Source organism: Rhinolophus sinicus, chromosome 16, assembly GCF_057876585.1.
Source record: "Rhinolophus sinicus isolate RSI-liver-muscle chromosome 16, RSI-T2T, whole genome shotgun sequence".
NCBI lineage: Eukaryota > Metazoa > Chordata > Mammalia > Chiroptera > Rhinolophidae > Rhinolophus > Rhinolophus sinicus.
Window position 1 is genome coordinate 164,820,324 of NC_142516.1, and position 17,267 is coordinate 164,837,590.

At 37.6% G+C, this 17,267-nt stretch overlaps 1 long non-coding RNA gene across 2 annotated transcripts in view; it reads right to left on the reverse strand.

Moving 5' to 3' along the window:
• Window positions 1–17,267, reverse strand: part of LOC141571007 (uncharacterized) — a 151,644-nt gene that overhangs the window by 39,323 nt on the left and 95,054 nt on the right. Inside the window, exon 3 of one of the 2 annotated variants that reach the window (XR_012495457.2) lies at window positions 856–963. The exons of the other annotated variant lie outside the window; for it this stretch is intronic. This is a non-coding gene — a long non-coding RNA (uncharacterized LOC141571007). The remainder of the gene's footprint in view (window positions 1–855; window positions 964–17,267) is intronic. 2 annotated transcript variants of the gene reach the window in all.

Below are 17,267 nucleotides of genomic sequence, written 5' to 3' on the forward strand. Positions count from 1 at the left end.
AAAGCTTCCATATTTTTTCATAACATTTTAGGTAGAACCATTTGACTAATAGAAACAGAGACACACATGTGGCACCTGTGCCAGCAACTAGGTATTGTTCACCAAATGATTTTTCTTTCCTTCCCAAGTACACTGCTGTGTGACATGTCATAGCTACCTTTGCACTTGGATGTAGTCTTGTGATTGGGTGTTGGTCAATGGAATATGAATGTAATGAATAGTATTGAATAGTAATAGCATATGAATAGGAATATATATGACTTCCAGGCCTCAACACACATAATTCTCCCTTTTTTCCCATTTACACCCATTGAGTGGAAACATCTAAGGATCACAAGAATGATCTATAGCCTACATTGCTGCTTGGAGGAATGTGGCCCAATAGAGCCAGCCAACCAGACTAAGGCTGTAATGTGAGTGACAAATAAATACCTTCAGCCTTCTCTTCATCATTCCCCATCTTCTTTAATCTTCGCTCATAAATCTGATTTTGTAACCATTTAATTATTTCATTCCCTGAGGTCTCTTTTAAAATAGGTAGGCTATTACCTGGTTTTGCGTAGGCAATTTCAATTCTAGTCACCTAACTGGATACAAGCTAAAAGATTAACCAGGGGAAGCACTTCCTAATATTCCCTGAGGTCATGCTCCAGAGTTATACTTCAGGGTACACCCAGGTACCTGGCTGGAGGCTGGAGGGGACTGTCATACCAATCAAGCAATAACAACCTCGGGATCCTTTCCTGCCACAGTGAAACACTGACCATAATGCAGGACCTTGGGCGTCTATGCAGGTTGTTTTTTATTTATTTATTTATTTTTTTCTGTAAGACACGAAAAAAGAAAAAATCATACCCTAATTTTTGTGATTCTCTGGAGTTGGCTGCCACAGAGCAAGCTTGAGCAATCTGTTTCTCTGAAGGAAACACCCATCGTTCTGGGAAAATTTAGGCGCATTCCTTCCTAGAAGAGAAGGGAAAGACTAAGTGGCCTTTGGCAGAATTTTAAGACCTAACTATCTAAAAAAAAAAAAAAAAAAAAAAGACATTTCACAATGATGAGATGGTGTGGTAGTGAACATTTTGATTTAATATTGCCCACTGCCTCTGAAAGATTCACAGTGGTTTTGTATGCACCTACTTTAGCCCTAAGAGACTTAGTTTGGCGATGGCCTCACTTGCAGAGCCAGATAAATTAGTTTGTCCATGGTTTCCCAGAGACTATTATAGACCTAGAACTGGTTCTTTCATTCAAGGAATAACTAGGCAGAGGCTGGAATCCTCATGTTCTCACTTTTGAGTCAAAGGGTCTTGAGCAGTCTAGGTAACTCTGATCTCTGCATCTTCGTCTGTGAAATGGGAATGGGTATCTGGACCCTTCCCCTTTCACTCCTTTGCCTTGTCTCCTCCATTCAGTGGGTTCTCTTAATTCTCATCCTCATCTTTGGTGGAGAGGGGGTCTTGTAGTATAATGTTTCAAACTTTCCTGACCTCCTAAACTAAAAGAAACATTCAGTAATTCTCCATCACATTGCCCTGGTTTATTTTCTTCAGAGAATTCATCATTATCTGAAATTATTCTTTTTTTAAATTCTTGTCAACATTTTGCATGACCCCCCACCCCATATACACACACATTAGAATGTGAACTCCATGTCTGTTTTCTCACCACTGCATAGTACAGTACCTAGCACACAGCGTTACTTAATAAGTGAATAAATCCAAGATATGCTATAAGAAGTGATTAATATTAGTTTTTGTTGGTCCTATGGGTACTTTGCAAGACTGGGGAGATCCAGTGCAAAGAGAACTTACCAACATAGGTAAAAGTAGTACAGTGACATGAAGTCAGAATTCAGGGAGAGGGCAGAAGATGAGGGGGACATGAGGACCAGCGGGAAGAAGACCGGGGAGGAGGGACTCCGTGAGCCCCTCTGAGGGCACACTTGGCAGGGACTGGAAGGCAAGCAAGGGGAGCAGTAGAGAAACATCTGCACTTGCGTTTGTACTGAAAGGAGATTCCTAAGAGACACGAGTCAGCCTGGGGCCATTCTCATCGGACTTCCAAGCCTTTGGAATATAACAAGGTGTTAAACACTGCAATACGTATCCCTAGTGGTGTTGTGAGGATTAAAATGGATTAAAGTGTATAATACCCTTAATACCCTGATACAGAATAAGTAGGGGCCTCAACTCCTTGAATCCCTCCTCTCTCAGGAGTCTTCAGCGTCTCCTGTCCTCATCTTTCCCATCAACATTCAGACATGCTCATATCTCCTATCTTTTAAATAAACTCTTTGTTTCTGCATCCATCTCTGTTTACCTCCCTGCTTCTCCACTCCTCTTCACAACCAAGCTTCCAAAAAGAAATACCCTTGTTCTCCCGCCCCCTGATTGGTCAACCACAACCCAGTAAGTAACGACAACAAAAAAGCCTGCCTTGCTAAGGCCACCGATGGCTGCTCTGATGACAAAAACAAGGAGCACATTCAAATGCCTCTGTCCTGGCTTCTGTTACTGTTCTCCTACTGTTACGACCCCTCGTTCTCACTCCCCATTGCTGCCTCCTTTCCCTCTTCTACCTGATTTTTAAAGGGTGAAATTCCTGAAGACTCAGCCTCTGACCTTCCTCCCTATCTTCACTCTTTCAGTGTTCTCGCCCATTCCTATGCCTTAAATCCAGCTACATGACAACTACCAAATTGATAGCCTCCAAATTTACATCACAACTCCGGATCTGTATATCCAGATGTCTACTTGGTATCTACTTGGGGATCCTACAGACATTAAAACTTAACATGTCCAAAGCAAAGCTCTTGCTCACCCTCACCCCTACCCAACCAAACGCTCCTCTTTCAGGTCTTTTCATCGTGACAAATGCCACTTCTATTCACCCAGAAAATAGCAAGTCTCTCCCACAGCTGCTGTAACCAATCCATGACGAAGCCCTAAATGTATTTTGACTCTATCACTTTCTCTTCATTTTCATTTCCTTCCCTCTAGTTTTTCCTCCCTCTCTCATCTGAAATAGTTTTATTTCCTTCCAACTCCAATTCATTCTTAGAATTCCTGTTATATCCTAGAATGATAATTTAAAAATTAAATTTGAGCCTATCACTCCCCAACAAATAGAATAAAATTTGTCTTTTCTATGGCCCGTTCAAATAATCTAGCCTCTGCCTCCTTCTAAAGCTTCATCTCATCTCAGTTTCTTATCCCTTGTTACGTACCAAGTACATGCTTTTCTTCCATCCCTCACATTTGCCAAGATTTTTCTTACCCCTGAATATTTGTACAACACGTTTCTTCCAGATGGAATGTTTTCCCCACCCCTTTCACCTGCCTGCTCCTAGTAACTCTGCAGGTTTCCAAATTATTTTCCTGATTCACTAATCTAACTTAGATCACCGCCATTTTTTCCTGAACTCTGTCCTTTTCTTTCAAACCATGTAACACAATTTGCAATTATTTAGCTGTACATGTGACTATCTATAATATCTATCTATAATTATGTATAATATATAATTGATGTATTTAACATTAAGATAATATATTATATACAGTATTACATAATTATATATCAAATTATATATAAAACATATTTAATTATATATCTGGTATATATATGATTTTAGATATATATTATATATATTATATATATATATATATATATATATATATATAATATATATATATATACATATATCTGTAATTTTACAGGTACACATGTGATTGTCTCTCCGACTACATATGTTTTCCTTGCTATTATATATCCAACACCTAGCACTGTGCTTGGCACATAGTATGCATACAATACGTACCTATTTCATGAAATAATATTAGTACTTAGTAGTGATAAATTTTTATAGTAGTATAGACCTAAATTCCTTTTATGAATCCCTTAGAGCCAGAAGTGTATGGGCATTCAGAAATGTTCTGATTTTTAGAGTGATGTGGTGGACATCCCACATTACAGGACCCCCTGGCAGGATCTGGGTCCGCCTCTGTAATCAAACATTAATGTTTCCACAAATGTACAAACATTTATAGGAAGTAGAACCAGATAAAACTATGAATAGCCCCACATCAGGTCCGGCCCAATATTACCACCAATAAAGTTCTGAAAACAAAGTTTTCAGAGGGGTTTGGATTTGGGAATTCCATTAAGGATTGAGTTACTGCCCTATCCCTGCCATGATATCTGCTTTCATAAGAGGTGCCCACAGAAGAACTCACTTTCACCATGTGAAAAAACACTTGAAAAAGCACTTGACATTTACTCGACTGACACAAAATAAATGCAAACCACTCACGAGGAAACAATTGATTTTCAGTGGACTCCTGTCACACAGCCTTTCCACCATGAAATTCACTCTCATTGAAATAACCTGGAAGCACTTAAAACTCTCAATTTTTCAACAGTATTGGGAGGAAAAAATAATGAAGTAACTCTTGTCCAAAGCCAGGGTCACTTACCCAAGATGTATTTAACAATACAAGTTCTGCCTCATCCCTGCCCCTGCTTTCTACTCATGACATATAGAGAGTACTTCTCTGCTAACAACTTTCTTGAAACTCCCAAGTGTGTTTGTGTTTGCATTATCAATGTTTCTCCTTTAAATTCAGTATGGTGTTTCCAGTTATTGATTATTATTTGTAATAATTGTCCTATTTAATTTTTTATCTATAAAAGAATTAAACATTTATGAAAATTTTCTGTCAAAATTTAATAACACACATAATACAAAGGGATTAATCAAAGAGAAGTTTTCAAGATGCTTTATATTCTGTCAAAAATATGTCTATGTCTAGATGCCTGGAGTCATGTCTTCTCACCTATATTTTACCACCATTCTGTGTGTGTGAAAGGGTGAGAGGGAGGCGGGACTCTCCTAAAACAAATCTCATGCAAGTTTTTGAATGACAGCCAGAATTTTAAAGCACTTCTAAATGATTGTGACTTGACTTTTTAGAAAAATGGAAAAATCATTCTCACTTTAGTGTTGTTGGCATGAAACTTTGATGCATAAAGGTATTCATGATAGTTATTACATTAGAAAATAAACATAGAAATAAACAACTTTTGGGATATTATTAACCTATTTTAAACACCATAAAAAGGGTAAAAGAACAGCAAGAGTTGATCAAATATTCATAAGGGAACAAAAAGCAATAAGTGGGGTTCCCTTTAGCAAATAAGAAAACATAAGTTTCTTTTCTTATTATCTTTATTAAATTTATTGGGGTGAAAATGGTTAGTCAAGTTACATAGATTTCAGGTGTACGATTCTGTAATATATCATCTATATATCACATTGTGTGTTCACCACCCAGTCAGTTTTCCTTCCATCACCATATATTTGATCCCCTTTATCCCCCCTTACCCTCTGGTAACCACCAAATTGTTGTCGCTGTCTAAAATTTTGTTTGTTTGTTGTTTTCAGTTTTTTCTTTTTTCTTTGTCTTTATTTTCTTTTTTTCTTTTTTATTGTTGTTATTGTTGTCGCTTTCAGTTTTATATGCCACATATAAATAAAGTCATATGGTTCTCAACTTTGTCTGACTTATTTCACTTAGCATGATAATCTCAATATCCATCCATACTGTAGCATATGGCAGTATTTCGTCTTTTCGTATGGCTGAGTAATATTCCATTGTATATATGTACCACATCTTCTTTATCCAATCATCTATCGAAGGACACTTCAGTTGTTTCCATGTCTTGGCCACCATGAATAATGCTGCAATGAACATTGGGGTACATATATCTTTATGAATAAAGGTTTTCAGATTTTTTGGGTAGATACCCAGAAGAGGGATTGCTGGGTCATATGGTATTTCCATTCTTAATTTTTTGGGGAACCTCCATACTGTTTTCCATAATGAATGTACGAATTTACATTTCCACCAGCAGTGTATGAGGGGTCCTTTTTTTCTACAACCTCTCCAACATTTGTTATTACTTGTCTTGTTGATAATTGTCATTCTAACAGCTGTGAGGTGGTGTCTCACTGTGGTTTTTATTTTCATTTCCCTAATAGCTAGTGAAGTTGAGCCTTTTTTCATATATATGTTGTCCGTTTGTATTTCTTCATGGGAGAAGTGTCTGTTCAGGTCCTCTGCCCATTTTTCAATTGGCTCATTTGTGTTTTTGTTGTTAAGTTTTATATGTTCTTTATACGAGGACTGACAACTAAGTTCGTGAACACATGCTAGAAAAAGTGCTACATACCTCACTGCTGAATATCCCTACGGTCACATTTGAAATACTCTCCTTGGGAAGCTGTGCACTGACACCAGTGCTTAGTCCACCCTTTGAAGCAATTTTGGAACTTTTTCTGGAATGGCCATCAGAGCTGTCGTTGTATTACCCTTGATGTCCTGAATGCCATCCAAATGTCTTCCTTTTAGTATTTCCTTTATCTTCAGGTGAAGAAAGAAGTCTTTGGGGGTCATATCAGGTGAGCAGGGAGGATGTTCCAATACAGTTATTTGTTTCCTGGCTAAAAACTCCCTGACAGACAGTGTCGTGTGGGCTGCTGCATCGTCGTGATGCAAGAGCCATGAATTGTTGGCAAAATGTTCAGGTCGTTTTCACATACCTTTTTCACACAGCCTTTTCAGCACTTCCAAATAGCAAATTTGGCTAATTATTTGTCCAGTTGGTACAAATTCATAATGAATAATCCCTCTGATATCAAAAAAAGTTAAAAACATTGTTGCAACAAGTTCGCGAACTTAATTGTCAGACCGCATATAGTTGGGATATTAGCCCCTAGTGGTGTTTGCAAATATCTTTTCCCATTCGGCTGATCGCCTTAAGTTGCTTGATGTCCAAATGTGCATTTTTAAGTATTTTCAATAATAAGAAAACATGGTAACATCACATCTTTAATGTAAAAATTCTCCCAAACAAATAGCAATTTTCCAAGATGATAACATTATTTTCTTAACTTACTTTCCAATATTTCTAATTGCAAAACAAAGGCTGGATGTAACTCTAATCTGAACTGAGAGCCACAGAGATATGTCTCGGAACCAAGCGGCTGACTGGTAGCCTCTCTTTAAAAGAGGCAAAAAATAGGTGACATTTTATTTAGCTTTAAAGCAGTAGAGACACAGAATTTTGGCGAAATGGAGCTTATTCCCCCCTTAAATTAGGAAAAGGGATAAACATGAAGGTGAAGTCACTTTAAACTTTTTTTCAATTTACTTTTTTTAAATTGTGATAAAATATACACAACAAACTTTTCCATTTTAACCATTTTTAAGTGCACAGTTCTGTGGTTTTAAGCACTTCCACTTTGTTATGCATCCATCTCCAGATTTTTATCTTCCCAAACTGACACTCTGTACCCATTAAACACTAACCTCCTATTCCCCTCTTGCCAGCCCCTAGCAATCACCATTTTACTTTCAGTCTCTGTGATTTGGACTATTCTAGGTACCCAATATAAGTGGAACCATACAATATTTGTCCTTTCTAACTGTCTTATTTCACTTAACATGATGTCTGCAGGGTTGATCTATGTTGTAACGAGTCAGAATTTTATTCCTTTTTTAAGGTGAATAATAGTGCATTGTGTGTATAGATCACATTGTGTTCATCCATTCATCTGTCAATGGACACTTGGGTTGCTTCCATCTTTTGAGTAATGAGAATTCTGCTGCTTAAACTCTTTTAAAATGTTTTCTTGTAAAATACTGGCTGGAAAAATTCTCAAAAAGATAAAACTGACACCTTTTGCTTCAAAAAGAAATCTATTCAGTCAGGGAAGAATGTCCAAGTGGTTCAGTAATCCTACAATCAGCTTCCCACAAGTTAAGTGTTTTTTCATTAGATGAAAAGCATATGGCCAGCTTAACAACTTCCCTCCCAATCACCAAACTTAGTTTTAGAATTCATGTAATATAATGGATGGATATTGAGAATATCATGCTAAGCTATATAAGTCAGATGGAAAAAGTCCAGAACCATATGATTTCACTCATGTGGGATATAAAACTGAAAACAACAAACGAACAAGACAAACAAAGAAAAACTCATAGACACAGACGACAATATGGTGGTTACCAGAGGGGAAAGAGGGGTGGAGGGAAGGTAGAAAAGAATAAAGGGGGTCAAATATATAGTAACGGAAGGAGATTTGACTTTGGGTGGTGAACACACAATGCAATATACAGATGATGTATTATATTATAGAATTGTACCCGTGAAACCTATATAATTTTATTAACAAATGTCACCCCAATAAATTGAATAACATTAAAAAAAGGAATTCATGTAATACAGAGATCATAATAAAACATCCTCCTGTTGATACTAAATTTGTGCCACTGAAATGGAACAATGATTTGCCAAATTCACCAAGTTAGTAACAAGAACAGAGAGCAAACCCTCATTTTGCAGCAGGTCAAGAAGCACTATTTTCCCATTATATTATACAGTCAGTTGCCTCAAATCATTTTAGGAATAAAGAGGGAAATGAATTAATTAGTAACATCTTATGTTTGACCTATTTCCTCCTTTTGTGTCTAAAGGAAGATTGTAGCATAATTTGATGGTTTTCAAGGCACCATACTAGAAAGTGACTAGTTTTTATTTTCAGGCCATAGAGATTGAGGGCCATGAATTTGAATTTCCTTGAAAGAATCCAAACCTTTCATCTCATGAACCGCTATTAAAGTGGATGTGTTTATCAAAGGCGAAATCTTGTTGATAGCCAACCTGATTGAATGCTTTTTGAAGATGAACTGTCCCTGTGGGAGAGTCATCATATTGCTCAGTAATATATGCAATTGCCTTCTCGAAAGTCTAGTGCTGTTGCCTTAGATGAAAATTATACTGCCCTTCTCATATCCGCCTTTCCTCCCAATCACTGTCTTAATGCTGCCTCTCAATGTGATTTCATCATGAAGGCACAGAGGAATAACTTTTGGGTTTCGCACTGTAAAGAAATCATAATAACACAACTCTACTGTTGCTACTAAATTTGTGCCACTCTAAGGTGACACCTTGTTATCTGTTTAAAAATACTGTGCTCAGTCTCTCGAACAATGTCACATAAAAAGTAGCTAAAGGGAAAGAAAATTCATTCATCTTTTAGTCTAGTAAAGGATTCAATCCTGGCAGCAAATACTGCATAAGCAGGCATTCCTTACTTGAAAGGGGAAAAACCTTTCCTTCCCAATTCCAAACTTCTAAAATCAATACACTGGGAAAATTATTATTTATATTGCAAAGGATTTATTTTCCATAAATGGGTTCACTGAGCCTCATTCTGCCTTTAGAATCTTGCATGAGTTCATTTCATTGACAAAACATAATTTACACCCAGAATATCAAAAGCAGAAGAATGTCTGAAACAAGACTCTCAGGCTTCCAGCCCTTTGATACAGAGGAAAGCATAAAAGAGTGTGGAAATAAATGCTGATAGATAGATAGATAGATAGATAGATAGATAGATAGATAGAATAAGATAAGATAGATGATAGGTAATATAGATATAGAAAGAGAGAGTGTCGTATAGAATACACTAGAATATATTCATGTGAGGGACGCCAAGCACACTTTCAAGTCGAATAAAACATAGTTCAGCTAAGGGTGGCAAGTAGATGCAGATCTTGTGACCCAAGGTAGAGGTTCTAAAAATATCTTCATTTCTGCCCTGGTTCCCACCACTATAACCTTATTTAATGTGACCCTCAACGCAACTCCAGCCACATACACACAGAGTAAGCTTCTATTCTTCTGAGATGAGGAAAGGCAACTCTACGTTGATCAAATGATAAGATTCTTCCCAAAGCCACACCATAAGTCAGCTCAGGATGGGCAGACAAAAGCAAGAGAAGAGGATCATATGTCCTTGTCACAAATCTAATCATCCCTTCTACTGAAGGACTAGGCTAAAGGTACCTAGTAACTCCATCAAGGGGGTTCGTGATTATCATATATGTTTACATGAGACGAATGTTTCTTAAAATTGGCATTTCTTGGCAGTCACTCAAGAATCACTCTTAATCTCTTACTCTTCCCTCTTTCCCAATGACTAAGTTCTAATGTACTTATCTCCACACAGTTCTAGGTAATGGCCGATGTATCTCTGAGATTTAATCACTTACGTTATTTTTGTACTATAATTAATGGTTTGGACCTGCCTGTCCTCCCTATTCATCCAGAGCAAGAACTACCTTGTCCTTTTTGCTCCTCCACAGACCTCTGTCTTCCACCCTCCTTAGGGGTATAGACACTCAATGGTATTTTATAAACAGAAATCCCAGCAATCAAAACCCATATTTTAATTGCTTTTACTTCTTTTCTAATCTCTGAAATATGCATTTTAATGTTCTCTCTGTTATTCCCTCTTCATTAATATCACCAAATCTTTTTATATGACATCAAGAAGAAATACACAAGCAAATTCAGATTTTTTAATTAGAAGTTTTATTTCAACACGTAGTATAATTGTCAACTTTCTTTGTTCCGAATGTGAAGTGACATTTACCGCCAGTTCCCAAGGAAATATCATTGCTTGCATGTAAAGGTCATCTAGTAGCAAAATTTGAATCACCATTATTTAATTTCCTAGTATGAGTCTTGCCCCTGCAGGTTACTAATTCTCTCTTCTGTGCATGACCTCTCCGTTCAGTCCTTAACAGGTTTTCCTCCAATTGCAACCCAACGTATTTTCTACATGGCCTAATGTATCACATCCTTAAAGCCATCCACCTATTTATCTCTACATTTCAAAAATATGGACATGAGGCCAGCATACATTTCCGCTCAATATTTAATGGTGAAATTTAAGTAAGTACAATAAAATGTGAAAACTATAAAAAATGGCATTCATACACCATTACTAAAATCATATAGTTGTGTGAAATGAAGAGTAAAGGTGTCAGAATACGAGGAAACATTTTGCAGAGCCAAGCTCATTTTTAGTTTACTAAACTATGTATTACCTGTCCACATACACACATAAAGAATTCACCCTGGTCTCAAATGTAATGTATTCTTCCACAAACATATTACGTGAGGTGCTGTTCTACTAGACTTAAGGCAGCCAAGCATTTGGGCAAAATTTAGGGAGTCAGAATCTGTGTTAGATAGAGCTACCATTTCAACCAGAAAGGAATAAAGAACCTGATTTGTTAAGACCCCATTAGGTGTGTGGTAAGCAGAACGCCCTCCCTCCCCACACTGTACCCACATCTTAATCTGGGGATCTGTGAATATATTGTCTCACATGGCAAAAGAGATTCTGAAGATGTGATTAAATTAAGGATATGGAGATGAGAACTTCATCCCGGATTATCCAGTGGACCCAATGTAATCGCAGTGTCTTCATATAAAGGAGGGAGGCAAGGGGGTAAGAGTCAGAGGAGCTGTGATGAGAGAAACAAAGTCAGAGCAATGGGCACAAAACAGACTTGACTGGCCATTGCTGGCTTTGAAGAAGGAAGAGGCCGCCATTGAAGGAATACAGGCAGCCTTTAGAAGTATGGAAAGGGAAGGAGCAGTTCTCTCCAAGAGTTTCTCAAAGGACACAGCCCTGGTGATACCTTGATTTTAGCTCAGTGAGGCCCATTCTAGACTTCTGATCTCCAGAAATATAAATAATACAATTACGTTGTCTTAAGTCATTAAGTCTGTGGCAATTTGTTACAGTACCAATAAGAACCTAATACAAGGTCACTAAGCCCTCTAAACTCTGGTCCAGATACATGATGATCACATGGTAACAATCACATTGAGAGAATTACTGCAAAATGTATGCCTAGAGGAAGTCAGTGTGGAAGGAAGGAAACCTAACACAGCAAGTTCACAAAAACACTAGGTTTTCTAAAATTTCAAAGCTTGTGGGGTTATGTAGAAAGGGGCTACTGAGAGGAGAAATGGTATTAAGCCTAGTAAGTAATTCAAATTTTTAAAACTGAAAAAAATAATTTAAAAAATTTTTAACAGGAATGTGTGAAAAAGTGTACAGATAAACAGCCTTACTCGATAGCTCTAAGCATTTCAATAGTGGGCTGAGATTCTTCGGGAGCAGGTATTGAGTTTTACTCATTTTTATATACTCGTGCCACAGCAGAGTACCTAACAAAGTCGGCACTTAATAAGTGTTTGTTGCATGAATCAAACACAGGCTGTAGAGGAGCAGCCTGTAGAGGAAGAGATAGCAATACAAAACAAAAGGTCATTCATTCATTCGGTCATTCATTCATTCAGCAACTATTTATTGAGTGCCAATTTTGTGCAAAGTGATAGAGTAATAAATACCAAAAACATAGTCCCTGCTGTCATGAAGTTTCAAAACTTCTTCCGCCCTCAAACAGCCTCCAACCTTAAGCATCTTTGACAGCAGTATCCCAGGGAGATACAGCTTGAATTTCATAAATTACCATTTCACTGTCTCAATATTTTTACATTCTCAAGAATCTGAATAATTTGAGGTCAGAATTTACTTATTTTCCCACCTTGTGCCAACAGAGCTAAGTTATCTCAAATAGTGTTTTTCAGAGTCTACAAGAAAAATAAAACAAACAAACAAACAAAAAACCCAAAAAACAACAACAAAACATTCCCCAAACCTCCCCAGTCTACCAAGCAACTAACTCTCTAAGGGAATCCTCTGCCTCTGGCTCCAGAGCTTCCATCACTTCGCTGAGGCAAGTTGAGAAAATCCAGGCAACCCAGTGACAGTGGGTGTCCCAAGCACAAAGTGAAAAAGGAAAGTACTTCAAATTAATGAAAGAAATGTGATTGAATTTCTTTTGAACTTCATGGATGGTAATAACTGAGCTAAAGAACATGTACTCGTATAATCCCCATTAAGGCGGGGATTTTGTTGCATTTACAGGGTACTCAGGGCAGTGAGCAGTGCTGCAGAGTATATATGCTCAGTAAATGATGAATGTCTGCTGAGCAGGGCCAGAGCCAAATTTTTCTTCCCAGAGAAAAACCCGTCTTCTTGTTTAATAAACAGTATACCCACTGTGAGCCCTAGAGACGAGGAGGGCACTAGTCCATTTCCAGTTTGAGGGATGACGGAGAAGGCAAGCAGAGGTAAGCATTTGGCTAACAGTTTAGTCATCGCTTCTTTAGTTTACCACCCTTCACCCTGGCAACACTCCCTCAGAGCCAACTCCCACTCAGAGCCAGGAAGGCCAGCTCTTCACTGCCTGTGGCAAATTCAAGCAAGGAGACAGCAGAGTGTTGCAACATTGTACAGATTTAGAAGGAAGGCAAATGGGGAACTGTTACTTGTACCTCGTGACTTTGGCTAGATTAAACATTTTTTAAAGAGCACTTTCTTTTTTTAAATTAGAAAATATCTTGAATCCCAGCCTAAGGATATTTGATGAAGTTGACAAAATGATTTTGGTCTTCTCAGGTCTCTTGGCTTCCTCCCTAGAGCTGTGGCCTGGCTCAGCTCAGAGAGGTTCTCCCTGCACTGCTTCCCGGGTCAAATCTTGTAGCTAAGGGCTTCGCCTCATGGGGAGTACGGTCTCTGTTAATTCCCAGCTGACTAGAAAAATGCTCTGCTCCCCAACTCCATTTCCAACTTGCTGTAACTGTCAGCAGCCTAAAGTGTCCCTCCTAAGGAATCCTGCCCTCAACATGGAGTGTATGAAGGAGACCTCTCCTTGGCCTCAAGAAATGCAACTCAGTACACACGGTTCTCACCAAAAAGGCTCCTGACCCAGCAGAAGTCTTATTGTAACTTTGATCACGGCTACCCCTCTGGAAGTCCTGTCCACGTGACCGTCATCCTCTAGGAGTCAGACAAACGGCATGATAGTGGGCAGAGACCAAATCGTGTACTAGACAATCCTCTCTGTTGGCTTGCAAATGAACAAGATGATGGAAGAAGAGTGAAACTATATTTTTGTCACATGCTGCTCTACGGTGTTTTTTTTCCCCAAGTATACCAGGTTCATTTTTGGAATGTCCAATAAACATCTCAAAGGTGTTTGCTTCTGGGTCATGCTTCTATAGAGTTAATATTTTCCTGCTTACAAAGATATTCCTCTTTCATCCTTGGAAAGAAGTCTAATAGAATTTCACTGTATTATGAAGAGCTCTGCCAAAGGTGTATTTTTAATCTGCTTTAGAGCCTTCAGTATATATTTATGCCAGAACCACCAAATTTTAAAATAATTACAGTTTTGTTTTTTTTCTAGGAACTGATACTGTTTTCAAAATGATACAAACCATGTAAATGCTGCTGCTACATATAATGTTATGCTGATCCAAGACATCCAGTTAATAGAAAATTCACTGTGGGAAATAATTTCTGTAATGTAACCAGTATCATCTTCCTTACAGCCATTAGTGTTTTACAATGGCGCATGTGACCCGAGGTTGACTCGTTGAGCCCTGGGAAGAGGTTTATTAGCGGAATAGGTTTGTGTAGGTGGGTGGTTTATCAATATGTCTAAAGTGGCACATGTAGCAATCATTTTTATGGTTACAAGCACTAGAGGGGCTATTTTAAAATCACAACTGGGAAGAGATAAAAACATGGACTGTAATCATTGTGGTTGTTACCTGTCCTTTTAGATCTATTCTTTTGTTGGTTGCCACTAGCAACAAGGGAATCAAGCTGAAGAAATTTTAATCAAGTAAATGCCGTTCCTTTACTTCCCTGATCATATACTCTGTTGCACTGAAAAGTAGGCAGGTTCAACAGAAATCAATAATCTAAAATATGAATTCTTTGGATGAAACTTTAAATCTTAAACCAACAATCATCAATCATAAAGATTAGGTCCCTGGAGCCATGACAAATAACCTCCATTGAGCTCATAAGCGTCCTTCTGCTCTGCGGTGTATGGTACAATGAGACTGGCTTCTCTAGCCCTCGTAAAGAGAGGCAGACAGAAAATTAAATATCCAATATTTGGACCAGAAATCGATCTGAGCTCTGCCATTGCTGATTGTACTCCTAAGGGCTTTAACCATTAGAACACAGTGAAAATAGAAGGGGCCTTGAAAATAACTCTTAATAAAAAAATCTTAATAGCACAAAAATGATATAACTGAAGCTACTCTGAATTAAACCTTAATACACCAGGCACTGTGCTAGATGTTTACGTATCATAGCTCATTTAATCCTCATGTGTCTGCAGATACAATCTTCCTTTATATGTAAATATATAGACAGAGAAACCGAAACTCAAAGACGTTAAGTAATTTGTCTACAGTCAGACAGCCAGTCAGTGGCACAGGAGAGTGAGACCAGTTTTGTGCAACTTCAAATGCTGGGCTCTTTCCACTCTGCCACACTAGCTCTCTGAAAATGCAGAAAGCTCCTAGTCTTTCATGATATAGTATATTAGAGGTCAAGGAAGGAAGAAAATTGAGGCCTTTCTGTGTGCCAGGCACTTTACACACGTTATCACCTCTAAAGCACACTGCAACCTTGTAAAGTAGGAATATTGACATTTGAACCCTTTAAGGGACATAATCAGGATTACAGAAATACTAGGTGGCACAGCTAGCATTGAAACCAGGTCTGTTTGACTCCAAGGCATGTTCTTTCTGCTCTCCCATCTCACTTCCTACAAAGTGGAACTCTTATATAATGCTGGTATTTGTGGATTCAACAAAGGTCAGCTTAGATGAGGCTTTTTTATTGAATGTAGTTATATTTTAGAAAATATTTGACTTATAGCATGGCCAAATCTATATAGATTATTGATTCCTGTATAACAAAGTTCTCCTATATTTTTCTAGTTTCCATGAGAGGTCAGAAATCTCCTTAAATTTTTTTTTTTTTCCTTGTTCTACTTCCATGGGGAAAAAAGGCACAGGGGAGCCAAAGAATGTTATGGTCAAATGGCATAAGAATAAAATGCAATTGCTTATGCATAATCTACTTAAATTTTATTAAGTCTTATAAATGCCACTTAAGAAAAAAATTTCTAAAATTTGGAGCTCAAATTCAAAGGGAAACTAACCAAAAATTAATTGATCAATTGCCATTTCCTATAGACCATATTGTAACTTACATTCTTACAAAAATGCATGGCATTTGCAAATTTCAACAGCATGTTTTACTCAAACAAGAACAGGTAGCCCTGTCTTCTAGATAGTGTTCACCTTGGAAACCCTTTACTGAGATGAAAGCCAGCCTTAAAGGCAGTGAATTCTGAATGCATCTACATACATTTGTATATTTGTGTGAACCAGCAATGGTAATGGCAGTGAAAAAATCTAGTAGAGGTTCTTGTCAACAGTGCTGAGTGGCAAAGAGAGAAATTAGAAGCATAGAAAAGTGGAAGCCACTACCTTTATTTTGAACAATAGCTAATATTTTAAATTCTAAAATACTGTGAAAAACAATACATGCCGCACAATACTATGTGTACATAGTCTGAACTACTGTGTTGACAAGACCCTTCACGTGACTAGGTTTTTCTACAAAGACTCGATGACATTATGGGGCATTGTCTCCCCTCAGACCCATCTTCCTCATGGCTGGCATCCCCACGTCACCTAGCTTCTTTCCCTCTAACCCTTGGCTTTGTTAAATTTCTTGTTTTCGTTTTTGTTTTCAATTTCATTGATTTGTGCTCCTATTTTTATTATTTCTTTTCTTCTATTTATTTTCATTGTACTTTGCTTTTCATTTTCAACCTTCTTAAGATGAAACGTCAGGTCATTAATTTTAGACCTTTCTTTTTTCCTAATGTAAGCATTTAAAGATTTAAATTTCTCTCTAAGTTCTGCTTTTGCTGCACCTCACAAATTATGATACATTGTCATTTTGTTATCAGTCTATTTTCTTTTCTTTCTTTTAAATTAAAGTTTATTGAGGTGACAATGGTTAGTAAAGTTACATAGGTTTCAGGAGTACAGTTCTGTAGTACATCACCTATATATCACAGGATTTTCTAATTTTCTTCAATCCATAGGTTATTTAGAAGTCTGTTGTTTAATTTCCGAAATTTTGGATTGTCCTAAACATATCCTTCTTGTTGATTCTGTGTGGGAGGAAAAATAATACTTCTACCATTCTAAGTTCTTCTGGTTGGTCCAATGATCAAATTAACATGAATCAGATTAATAGGAGAAAATGACCAAACTTATTATGCATGTACATACAGGGGTTTCCTAAGAATATGAGACCTGAGGACAGATTGGGCAGTGAAGGCTTATATGTCTTGACCAAAAGAGAAGAGGGCAGGAGCAGGTTTGTGGTTTGGGACTTCAAAGGCAGGAAGGCAATTTCACATGGAGATGGAAAGGCAAATGTTTGTTAA